Here is a 13,312-nt window from a genome sequence, read left to right as displayed (position 1 = left end):
ATGGTGACTAACATTGAGGCAGTCCACGCGTGGTTCAACAACCCTATGCAGTTCTGGCAGAATCAATTCAACTTTGCTGTGTGGTGCGCTACAACGGGGTGTGGTGTGGCATTGACCGACACTCGGCGTGGACCGCTGAGTCAGTCTGTGTTCAAATTCCACGTGTACTACCAGGTCAGACGTATCCTTAAAGAGATCAGTGCCCCCCTCCCACAGGACAAAGCGTGGGGCGCAACAAACAACCCATACGATAGACGGGCCTATGAACGTATTTGTAATGAATTCGAAATAAACCCGAAGACGGATTGGCGTTTGCCGGGGCCGAACCACGGGTTGGGTATTCCTTCTGATGGCGTGCGATCAGTGAAAGAACTCAGTGATCTTATACTGAAACAAGGTAAACTACGCCCGGACTTTGCTTTGTCGAGTAATGAATGGAGGGATGATCGTATGAACTTTAAAGGTGGTGTTGCTTTCACAGTCCAGAAAGTGGAGCAGTCAACCGCAGACGGGTGGAAAATGTTCATGCTGGACACGTCGAAAGGATTCACTCGTGCTGGTACAATACGCTTGAACGACTCGATTCGAACGTACGTGTGGGCGCTGTTGGGTGCGCAGTCGATGACGAGTTCCAACATCCTCGGTAAGGGAACTGCTTACGACGCTCAGAAACAGTTCGTTTCCAACGTTGAGGATGCTATAAATTCTCCAGTTGATCTCCCGCGGGCCATCGAACGCTACCAAAACGTGTTAGAATACGCCAGATCGAAAGTCAATTACGTGTTCGGCGTGGGGTTGTACATGGCTCCGAGTGATATGCAACTGAGAATAAAAAAAGTGGTGGGTTATAACAACAAAATAGTTATAGCCACGGCGGACCAAAAATTGGGTATCAACCCCGATATTAACACCCCCCATATCCCACACATCCCACCACGTGAAAAGGGTATAGTGGCGCCACCTCCGGAGCCTAAAATTCATGTGGAGGTACCCCCTGGGGGTGTGGGGGTTTCCACCACCTATCAGCAGCATATTGATAATAAAACAGCCCTAGTGGTTGGCGGGGTAACTTTGGGACTTATTTGGTTAAAGATTTCTTAGCCGCTACGTACACCAGACCCGCCACGGCGACGATGGCTGCCCACAGGTTTTGACTGAGCCACATGGCAGTTTTAGACAGAGCGCTCAACAACCACGAGACGATGCTACCCAGGATGCCGGGAAGGGCTTCGGCGGCTTTACCAGCCAGTTTAGCTAGGCCTTCCCCGAGTTTTTTAATCCAGTCTTTAACACCACCACCACCGCCTGGGGTAACTCCCCCACCGGCACTTGGGGGTGTGGGGGCACCCCCCACCAGTGACACCACCAGGGTTGATATAATGAAACCCAATGCAGTCAGAATGCTGGCGATGGTGATCCCTTGCTCCCGGAACAATATCCGAATCCTGTTGGCTAAAGTTGTATCTTCGTTCAGTATTCTATCGATTGTTTCCCGAATGCGACTGATCTGGGATCGAAGATGTTCACGATTCGAGGAAGCGGCTTCCAATCGTGTACGTCTCTCGTCTTCTAAATCACGTATTCGTTCATTGATGCGACGCTTCATATCATCGTCGTCAGTTTCGGTGAGTTTGGTTTTTTCCCTAGCGATGTGCTCGTCGATTTCGTTCAGTTTCCCCATGTTGTTCACGAGTTCTCCACGCACGCGTTTCACGGCTTCGTCTAAGCCGTACAGTTCCCTTACCGGAAAGTCAAACCCCGGTAACGGTTTGTCCCAGTAGGTGCTCAACAGTTTTTCTATGCTGTCCGAGGCTTCTGTAGCACGCTCTGGCGTCATTTCATCTATAGTGGTGAGGTGGGATCTGGTAGCTTGCAGATCTTCTTTAACGGTCTTAGGTATTGCACCACCGTAATCACGCATGTTTAGATGTTCAATGATAAATCTAGCACCACCATTGCGGCTGGCTAGAGTTGACAAGGCCAGTGGTTTTTTAGTGATCTTGTTAAAGAGGTCAACCCCTGGGGCAGACTTAAGACGTAGAACACCCTTTGTATCAACAAAAAAATTCTTATGGTATATACCCTGTGGTTCAACGTAGTTTTTATCACTTTTTAAACTTTCGTAATAATCATTTACCGTTGTTTCTAAAAGTTGTTGGCTCAATGGCAAACTAGTAAATGAGGTCTCCTGCTCATCAGATGCCTGGGCACTAGCGCCCGGCATCTCATCCATAGGTATGTCTTCATCCATTAGTATTTAAATATATTTTATTTATATATAACAATGTACGGTAGAAAATTAGATCCTTTCAGAAAATTGAGAGAGCCATTAGGTGCCAGAGCCGTGCGACAGTCGGTGACCATCACCAACAATCCCAGCAAGATAGACCAGAACCAAACTCTGCTGGTTAGATTTCCAAACCTTGGTGAGAATGACCTCATTGTACCAGGCACTGTTCGACTGGCGTTCAATATCACGTTGACCTCCGACAACGACAAACGCGAGCTAGTGCGGAACGTGGGCCGAGCTATCATCAAGAAAACGACCGTCAAGATCAGCGGTAACGAGGTGCTGAGCATCGACGACAGCGACGTGTTTCACTGCTACAAGGATCTCTGGAAAAGCGAGAGAGAACGAGTCAATGATGTGTACCAGGGTATCAGCAAATCAACCCGGGCGCGCATAGGATACGTCTTCACGACAGACCAGCAAGACAAGCTATCGGACGGTGAAAAGGCCATCGCTCTAGCATACGGGAATCGATTCTGCGTGCCGCTCGACTTCGAGTTGCTCACGGGGCACGCGCCGTTTTACCAGGCCGCGCTGGGTGATAGGCTCGAATACGAGCTCACGTTTAACGACTATAGCAAAGTAGTGCGTACGCCGAACGGTGATGAGGCCAGTTATGCCATAGACAACATCTCTCTGGAGTTCGACATGGTCACTAGCCCGGAGCTGGCCAGGCAGGTTCGAAGCCAGTACTCTGGGAAGATGGCTATCCTGTACGATCGCGTATTGAGGCATAGATCAGTCGTGCGAGATAAGAGCGACACTGTGTGGAATATCAACCTGAACGTGCCGGCGCGATCGATGAAAGGTATCCTGGTCGTCCCCGTGGAGGATTACGATCCATTCCGGAGGGACAGCGAGAAGTTTTTCAACCCCGAGATTGAAAAGGTGGAAGTGACCATCGAGGGCGTGCCCAACCAGCTGTTCAGTCATGGTATGAGGCCACACCAGCAGTGGGATGAGATAAAAAAGCTACCAGTGGGGGATTACATAACAAAGGACCTGGACCTCGGCTCCGTGCAGATCGGTGAATACCTGACCACCAAGTACGCCCTATGGTTGGACATGCGATCCACGGATGATGATAAACTGCACGGTAGCGGGCGCCGTATAGATAACGGCAGCGAAGGGATAACCATCCAGATTACTAAGAAGGCTCAAACCGCTGGTAAGTTGAAATTATATCTGTACGTTATTATGGACGCGCAACTTAATATAGACAATGGGAGATTCGTGCAAGCCATCTACTAGTGGGGGAGACCCCCCCAATAAACTACCAACCTCTGGGGGGTGTGGGGGTCTCCCCCTCCCCACTGACCCACACTGCGCTATCATATGCGGGCAGACTGGCTGTGGGAAGACCGTTTTCGTGTTGGATATGTTGGAGGGTTACTACAAGGATGTGTTCGATAACATCGTTATCATGTGCCCTACTCTGGGCATGAATAAAACGTACGCGCGACCTTGGGTGATGACGGACCCTGACGTACACAAAATCGACCCTGGAACACGCCTGCAGGACTGGTTGAAAGCTCTTCACGAGAAATTTAAAGGGGAACCGACGCTGTTTATACTGGACGACTGCAGCGCTAATCGTGAGATAACAAAAAAGAGAGACATGCTATCGTACCTGGCCTTCTCCGGCCGGCATGCAAATCACAGCGTCTGGGTGCTAACGCAGAAGTTCAACTCGGTGTTGAAAGACCTCAGGGAGCAGACGCGATGGGTGGCCTTATTTCACTGCAAGGACAGGGATTCGTTCGAGGAGTGTTTGAGAGAGAACGATGTGATGAGTAAATTAGAACGGGAACGGGTGAAGAAACAGCTCGCTGAAACTAAACACGCTAAGCTCGTGCTAAAGACCGACCAACCCGTGGCTTATATAGTATGCTAAGCAAAGCTAAGCAAAGCTAAGCAAAGCTAAGCTAAAGCTAAGCAAAGCTAAGCATATAGCTATGATATTTGAAGTATTTGTCGTGTGCAACTTAACCTTCATTTCTCTGTGTTTTGTCTGTATCGGGTATTATATAGTTAAAACTAAATCTTACTTGTTATATTATAAGATGGAGTGTGAGGAATTGCTCGAACAATTGTCTGTGGAGGGTTCCCCAACTGGGGATTCCCCCAAGCGAGAGAAACTGGTGGCGTTGGCTGTTGGTGGCAAAGCCAAACATTACTTTGGAGACTACACCCCGGATAAAATTAACAAAATGTCAGCCGAAGAAATCGATAAGCTGTACGCTAGATACGAGTCCCGGCTCGGAGCAGAAATGACAAAGACAATAGGATCGGCTATGACCCAGATATACACCGGTATTGTATCACAATTCCTTCCCATTCCACCAGAGCGCCGACTTTACCTGTGGGAGGACCTAGATAAAGACCCTTTTATCGAACACGCCGTGAGCTCTATCAGCTGCGGGCTGTACCACAAATATGGTATGTTGTTGGCTCCAGTGACGGCGGCGATTATCACGGCAAAACATTGCCAATTTGAGAGAAAGAATAATAATAATAGTATAGATGGATGCTGCACAGGAAACCCCAGTGGAGGTACCCCCAACAGTGATGGAGGAGACCCCACCCCCAACAGTGACCCCTTCAGTGGAGGTACCTCCAACAGTAACCAGACAGAAGAATCCTAAGAGAGTAGCTGCCGGTAAAAAACGGTGGTGTAACCAACATAAAGTGACCAACCCAACCCGACTGTTGTTGGCTGTAGGCGTAACTGCTGCCGTGGTTATAACATGGTTATACACCTCCCACAGTGAGCCACAACCCAACAGTGAGGTAACCCCCAACAGTGGGGGTATGGGGGTATCCCCCATGGTAGACCCGCATATCATGTTATAATTTAAAATATTTTATATCATATACATAATGTCTGAGGGGAAAACGTTCGTCAACGACGCATACCACGCCACAGTGGTAGCCAGTCTAGCCGTAGGGTACGCTCGGTTGACTAAAATGGTGCTTAAACAACCAACTATCAAGCTAGATTTCAACCTGCAGGATATGGGTATGCTCATAATGAACCTTGGTATGGCGATGGCCACAAAAGACATCCTAGTAAAACAAGGGATCATACCTGATAATATAATGAAATAAATATAGGGATGGCCACGATAGCTATGATGGTTGGTGGGGCGTTAGTGAATGCCCTGGCATTTTCCGGGAGTAATTTCCTCTTCTCGAAACTACGAGATGATCACGCGGCTGAAATACAGGAAGAAAGGAAGCGACACGATCTCGCTACTGAGAAATTACAAAGAGCACAGGCCGAGTACGCTAAAAAACGCCTCCAGAGGCTCGATTTCATTAACGAACAACTCCAGCGTGAAAACCATGCCGTTCAAACATTCAACGATGTTGATGAAGCAATGAAAGAATACTACCTACTAACTGGTAAACGATTGGAAGCGCTCAATGAACCCACACTCGCTCAGTACTACACACCATCCAAGGGACAAATGAATCGTGAACTGGGCTTCATAGTGTTGGGTATAGCAGCTACTGCGTTGGTTGCTAAGCAATTAAACTAAAATACCTATATAAGTAAACATGAGACCCGCTCCATACCGATGTGAATATATACTTATGGGGAAGACCGAGGCCTGTGGTAGGAAATGCAGGAATCAGGGGTTCTGTTGTTTCCATATGGGAAGTCCTAACTACACGTGTTCTGTGTGTGGTATCGGGGTTAAAGGGCACTACTGTTTATGTAAAGCTCACGGAGCGAACGTAGTCAGACATCAACTCATATACGAGAATAAAAAAGGCTACATAAAAGAACGTAGGCGACTGCTCAAGATAAAATCCAATTAGAGATTGGTTCTCTTAGGTGTAAACATGTCTACTGTACATTCTTGAATATGGAAGCCTATCTTACGGTAAAACAATTAAAAGCTATAGCAAAACAGCTTGGATGCCGGCGTTATTCAAACCTGGGGAGAGCCGGGTTAATCGAATTGTTATCAAATAACCAAACACTGATCGATGCCTACATAGATTCACACAAGCTGTTGGAAGACTTACGAGAATTGTGGCCAACAAACCGAGTTTGGTTAATAAGTGATTACAAGAAATAAAATATTTTTTATCAAGAGTGGAGGAGTTACCTCCCCTTACTGTGAACCAATTAGACATTAGTTCTCTTAGGTGTAAACACAATGACTACTGTGCGCGAGCTCAAGAGGGTCGCAAAACAGAGAGGTGTTATCGGGTATTCTAGAATGCGGAAGCCAGCATTGTTGAGATTACTAGGTTTAGAAGTCCCTCCTACGGTAAAACAGTTAAAAGCTCAAGCGAAACAGCTTGGATACACGGGTTATTCAAAACTGGGGAAAGCCGGGTTAACCACATTGTTATCACATGCCCCAGTAGCACGTCCAACTGTAAAACAACTGAAAGCCGAGGCACACGATTTGGGTTTAGGTGGGTATTCTCGTATGAGAAAACCACAGCTTGTAGAATTATTACGACAGAATAGAGCTATTGACCTGCAGTTCGTGCGCACTGAGCACGCCGTAGGCAATTATTTGAGAAGTTGGCGCATGCACATTGATAGAAACATAGACATTACAGATATTAAGCCTCTGATAGCTGATAAGGTCAACCAGGAACTAAATAATCTAGGAAGTATCAAGTTTCAGATCACAGTGAAAATGTCACTCGATAAGCAGGTTGGGAGTACCACTGAGTATGTTCAACCTTACTTCCGAGGTAAACAAGAGGTCGTCACACATGCAGAGACCATTGACACATCAATCGATAATAGTTTTCAGCAGATACGAGAATACCTAGAACGCTACACACACATGGGGTCCGGGTGGGCTGTAGATAAAATCGATAACGTCTATCTAGATATAGCTAAATACGTGCCGTTCAGAGGTGGGTCATACCTAGCCTTGCCTCCCTACTATAAGAACAAACAAGCCATAGTAAACGTTAAGAATAGAGGAAACGATTGCTTGAGGTTATCTATCAGGTCAGCCTTATTTCCAGCTGCCACTAATCCGAACAGGCCTTCTAATTATCCACAGGACGATGGGCTCAACTGGGATGGTATAGATGAACCCACCCCAATATCCCAGATCACTAAAGTAGAAAAACAGAATAATCTGGCTATAAATGTCTTTGGACACGAAGGTAATACAACAATAATACACAGGGTCAGCCCGGTGAAGGATTGTCAAGTTATTAATTTATTCATGATTCAAAAAGGTGAAACGTATCACTACACGTGGATAAAACATCTCAGCCGGTTGTTGCACGACCAGTCGAAACACGTTGGGGAAAAACACTTTTGTGTACGATGCCTACACTGTTTCAGTCGGGCTGATTTATTAGAATCCCACCTGGAGGATTGCCAAGGTGTTGGGCAGACGGCCATACGAGTCGACATGCCTAAGGAAGGTGAAAATATCCTAAAATTCGACAATCACAAGAATCAAATGTCTGTGCCTTATATTATATACGCCGACTTCGAAGCCTTAATTGTAGGGGAATCATCCACTAGTGGGAGTTTCACACACAAAACACAAGAGCATAAAGCCTGTTCGTTTGGATACATTGTCGTCCGTTGTGACGGGGAAACGAAAGCTCCGGTAGTGTATAGGGGTCCTGACGCGGCTGAAAGGTTTCTAAAGTGCTTGCAGGAGGAAGAAAAAATTATTAGGAATGCATTGTATAGAATCGCTCCCATGCGTATGACCAGAGCCGACAAGATAGCTCACACCAGTAGCACTAACTGTCATGTGTGCGACTCGCCACTTAACGGTGATTCGGTGAGAGATCACTGCCACATAACTGGTAAGTATAGAGGCGCCGCTCATAACGCGTGCAACCTCAAGCTTAAAATCAACCCTAAGACAATAAACATCCCCGTTGTCTTTCACAACTTGAGAGGATACGACTCTCACTTGATCATGCAGGCCATCGCGAAAATCGATGGTAATATATCGTGCATCCCAAACAACATGGAGAGATACATCTCCTTCAGCTTAAACGGACTTAGGTTCATTGACTCGTTTCAATTCCTCCTGTCGTCACTCGACAGTCTGGTCAAGGCCAACAATACCTTCCCTATCACAGATCGATACACAGACGCCGAGACTAGACACCTGCTCATGAGGAAGGGCGTATACCCATATGAGTACATGGATAGCTGGGCTAAGTTCACAGAGACCAGACTACCTCCTATCGACTGCTTTTATAGCAAGCTGAATGAGGCGTCCGTCTCACGAGACGATTACTCGCACGCGATTAACGTATGGAATAAACTTGGTTGTAAGAACCTTGGCGATTATCACGACCTGTACTTGAGGACAGATGTACTGCTGTTAGCCGACGTGTTTGAAACGTTCAGGCGGACCTGTTTAAAGCAGTATAAACTCGACCCCGCATGGTATTACACCAGCCCAGGTCTGTCGTGGGACGCCTTGCTTAAAAAGACAGGAGTTAATTTAGAATTGCTCACAGATTACGACATGCACCTATTCATTGAGAAAGGCTTGCGAGGTGGGATTTCCATGGTATCCAAACGATACGCGAAAGCAAATAATCAATACGTGAAAGGTTACGATCCTAACAAACCAACCAATCACATTCTCTACCTCGACGCAAATAACCTGTACGGCTGGGCCATGAGCCAGTATCTACCTACAGGAGGATTCGAATGGGTACCAAACGTTGATGTTATGAGCATTGCATCAGATTCGAACAAAGGGTATATCCTCGAAGTTGACTTAGAGTATCCCAAGGAATTACACACATCGCACAACAGCTATCCCCTTGCGCCCGAACGTATGAAGGTTAACACAGACTGGATGTCTGAGTACCAACATAACTTGTCAGGTGGTCGTGTGGCGGACGTTGAGAAACTCGTGCCTAACTTAATGAATAAGACCAAGTACATAGTTCACTATCGCAACCTACAGCTGTACCTGTCATTGGGTATGAGGCTGACCAAAATACACAGGGTGCTCATGTTCGACCAGAGCTCATGGATGGAGCCCTACATCAGAATGAACACAGACCTACGAAAAAAAGCCACCAGTGATTTTGAGAAAAATCTCTACAAGCTCATGAACAACTCGGTGTTTGGTAAGACTATGGAAAACCTGAGGAAACGCGTAACCGTGAAACTGGTTAGATCTAGTGAGGAAGACAAGCTCAGGAAATTGATAGCCAGTCCGGCATTCAACCGTAATAAAATATTCACAGACGACCTAGTTGCCATACACATGAAGAAAAGTCACATAAAATTCAACCGACCTGTTTACGTTGGGATGAGTATCCTCGATTTATCCAAACACCTGATGTACGACTTTTACTACAACGAGCTCAAGAAACAGTACGGCGACAGGTGCGAAGTGCTGTACACTGACACGGATTCCCTGCTGATGGAGATTCGAACCGAGGACGTGTACGAGGACATGGGGAAACACCTCGATTTATACGACACCAGCGACTATCCTAAGACCCATACTATACACAGCACGGTAAATAAAAAGGTCCTAGGTAAGATGAAGGACGAGTGTGCTGGCACGCCAATAGCTGAGTACATAGGTTTGAGGCCTAAGATGTACTCCATATTGAAAGTCGACAATAGTGAGATCCGGAAGGCTAAGGGGGTTAAGAAGTATGTGGTGAAACAACACATCAAACACGCCAGATTCAAGGAGGCTCTGTTCAAGACCCGTACCTTTAGGCATAAGATGAACACGCTTAGAAGTGATGGACATAAGATATACGGACTGACTATAAACAAGACGTCCCTATCGCCTATGGACACGAAACGTTGGATAGCTATTGATGGTATAAACACATACGCGTATGGACATGAAAAAATTTGAGGCTATTTATTATAGCCCGCGTGGATATTGGAAAGGAGCTAGCGCAGTAGATAAGCTAGCTAAAATGGCGCGAGTATCACCAGAGAAAGCCAAAGCGTGGCTTGAAAAACAAGCCCTGTGGCAGATCTATTTGCCGGCGCCACGCTACGTACCTAGAAGGAGTTTCGGAATTAACATACCTAATAGCATTCACCAGGCAGACCTACTGTTCCTACCTCATGATAAGAGGTACAAGTATGCCTTAACCGTAGTGGACGTAGCCAGTCGTTACAAGGAAGCCGAACCCTTGACCACGAAAGATTCGGCCCAGGTAGCCAGAGGATTTGAACGTATATACAAACGCAGCCCGCTGACTTGGCCAACAGAGCTGCAAGTTGATCCCGGACGGGAGTTCATGGGTGCCGTTTCACAACTGCTAGCCAAACACGATACAAAGGTCAGACGTGGCACGGCCGGAGCCCATCGCAGCCAAGCTATAGTTGAGAGATTTAATAGGACTTTGGCTGAGCGCTTGTTCGGTCATCAATATGCTAGGGAAATGACAACCACTGGAAAACGATCGACCGAATGGGTAGCGAGGTTACCCGAGGTGGTGTCGGCAATCAACCATGAAGTAACCCGGCTCACTGGTAAGAAACCGGCAGACGCTATCAAACTAAAATCAGTGTTAGCAGAGTCGTCTGCTCCATTGCGTGGAAAGGAGAAACAGATACCAGATAGGGCCCTAGTGAGGTATCTATACCAGCCGGGGGAACACGAGGGCGATAGCCGTAAGCGAGCCACCGATCCTATATGGTCGGTCAAAACTTACAACATAGATAAAGTGGATATGAAAGCCGACGAACCTAACTTGTACTACTTGAGGGGTGGGCCGGGTAGGGGATTTGTAAGAGAAGAATTATTGATCGTGCCGTACGGCACAGTGTTACCGCCTGCCAAGTCACGGTAAACGTGATGGCGTGGCTTTGTAGTAGGGGCAATAGTAGCAAGAGCTAATGGTCCCACCAAAACCTCATTTAGTAAATGAGGCTTTTTAGAGGGGTTTTTGAAAAGTGTTTTCGGACTATCATTCCCTATACTACTAAAGTACTGAGGATAAGTTTACTTAGACTGCATAAAAAAGACATGTTGATTGTGATAAGCAGACTCTGTCATAGAGAAAACTCAGCATCTGGTTTATTGACACCTGTATGTCTGCCTGCTGATGACAATATGCAATGCACATCATTGACCATATCTAATTTGAAATTAACACCTATCGGGCTTATGCATCATAAAGAAAGAGCCAGCTAAGCACATCAACAAATGAATCCTTGGCCAATGAAGAGGCTTTGTTACACTTGTGTGTAAAAAATACGAATTACTATGCCAAAATTGTGCCATCTGTAATATAATTAATAACCTATTATGATGAAGTAATGTTGTACAATACACAAACTCTGGTCTCTATCATGGTCTCTTTCTGAATTTTGTTAGTAAGCTATCCCCGAATATGTTTCCACTCAGCATGTGAAAACATGTTGATCTCAACTTTTTTGAAAGGCATTTAGAAACTGAACAAACATGACAGCATGATACGTTTTATGGATAACAACTGCTTTTTATTCTTTACATGTTTCAGAGCTAATTCTTGCTCCTTCACCAGGTGAATGTCATCGAAAATTGACTGATATTCTGTTAATGATTATCAAGCTTTGTGACCTATGGCAAAAACCAGCCCCACTTTACATAACAGATTCTGATGCACAGGAATGTGTAATGTCACTGATTTCAGTCCTGTACTATTGTCAGGACTTTCTATTGTAAATATATAACTTTCCTTGATGCATATTTGTTTGGTGACAGTATTTATTATACACTGTTTTTCCAGATACAGATTTTCCATTGAATATGTGTGATTAGCTTGTCAAACCTAAGTTAAACAGCTGTAAAATTTGATAGTATTTCTTTTCATTCAAATTAATTCTAAATGCACTAAGCTGCAATGCTGAATCCATATTTACTCTCATTTAACTCTTTTTATTCAAATAGAATAGATAGGAGGGTCTTGCCTACAACACAAGCAGATTTTTCCATACCCTCTGTACAGAGAGTTAGGGTTATACCACCTACTGGATGCTAACACTCCCCCCCCACCCCTCCCCAACTCACACACACACACAGCCTGTGTCCATACTACCCTCAGTGACCACTGTGGGCAGTTGGTAGGGGAAAGTCATACACCTTCAACTGACACTGTGTAGTTTGCCAGCCTGGAACCTGGAAGTCATATTTGTATGTCTCCACTCTGAACTATATCAAAGTTTATGGATATTGGGATGTGGGCTTGCTATCCATGTCAAAATGTGAAGAAAAACATCCCGTGTAACAGACCCAGTACTTCTCCAGTGTCTCCCCACATGTGTGTCCAGGACTGGTTCTGACAGCGGCCGGTCATCATGGACCCAACTGTACAGAGTTTGTGTTTTGTGGGTGACAACCACCTCGACTGCTGGATGACATCACACCCGTGACAGCGTTGTGCCTCGTTGACTTCTCATAAACAAACAATCACACAAACTTTCTATCGATTTCCCCCAGATAAACTAGATCCTGATTGTGCCAACGTGGTATGCTTATCGAATGTGGAATGACCCGTCGGTCCGATGCACATCACAGTGTTACTTCTGGCGATCAAATGTCAACATAATCCCTTTTACAGTTGCATCTTCTCACATATCAATACATTCAGATTCAGAACATCGGTCAGAAGGAATTCTGTTACATCCCAGTCTAGGCACTGGCAGAGAAGCTAATATAACATCTAGATCGAAAGCTGTTGGTTACCTGGCAAAACACTTCGTGACGGCTGGCTCCCCTAAAACAGAATATCCCGAATAGTCTTCATTTGTTGATATAAACTGAAAATCTTCAGCTTTGAGTCAGATGACAGCAATCAACAATCAGCAGGAACTCAACTTGCGCATGCGTTTGAAAGAGTTATCCCCCTTCTTCAGCAGGTGTCCGTCCTCTCGGCTGATAGCGGGAAAATCCGGTAATTTCCGCCGTTCACTTGTCTTACAACGGAAAATCGTCCCATTGTATCAGGTGATATGGGAAGACAATTATTTTATATCTTTAAAGAAGAAATCCACTACTGACTGTCTGCTAAACCTCGAGTTTTGTC

General features: G+C 45.8%; 1 protein-coding gene across 2 annotated transcripts in view; it reads right to left on the bottom strand.

Annotated features, from left to right (window-relative positions):
- The window catches only part of LOC137290434 (protein FAM135A-like), a 77,628-nt gene extending 64,521 nt beyond the window's left edge, over positions 1–13,107 (bottom strand). For both annotated transcript variants that reach the window (XM_067821365.1, XM_067821364.1), the window contains exon 1: positions 12,973–13,107. The gene's annotated coding sequence lies outside the window, so the exon portion shown is untranslated. The remainder of the gene's footprint in view (positions 1–12,972) is intronic.
- Between the last annotated feature and the right edge of the window lie 205 nt (positions 13,108–13,312).

Source organism: Haliotis asinina, chromosome 7 (genome assembly GCF_037392515.1).
Source record: "Haliotis asinina isolate JCU_RB_2024 chromosome 7, JCU_Hal_asi_v2, whole genome shotgun sequence".
In the NCBI taxonomy this organism is placed as follows: domain Eukaryota; kingdom Metazoa; phylum Mollusca; class Gastropoda; order Lepetellida; family Haliotidae; genus Haliotis; species Haliotis asinina.
This window is presented reverse-complemented; position numbering and strand designations above follow the sequence as displayed.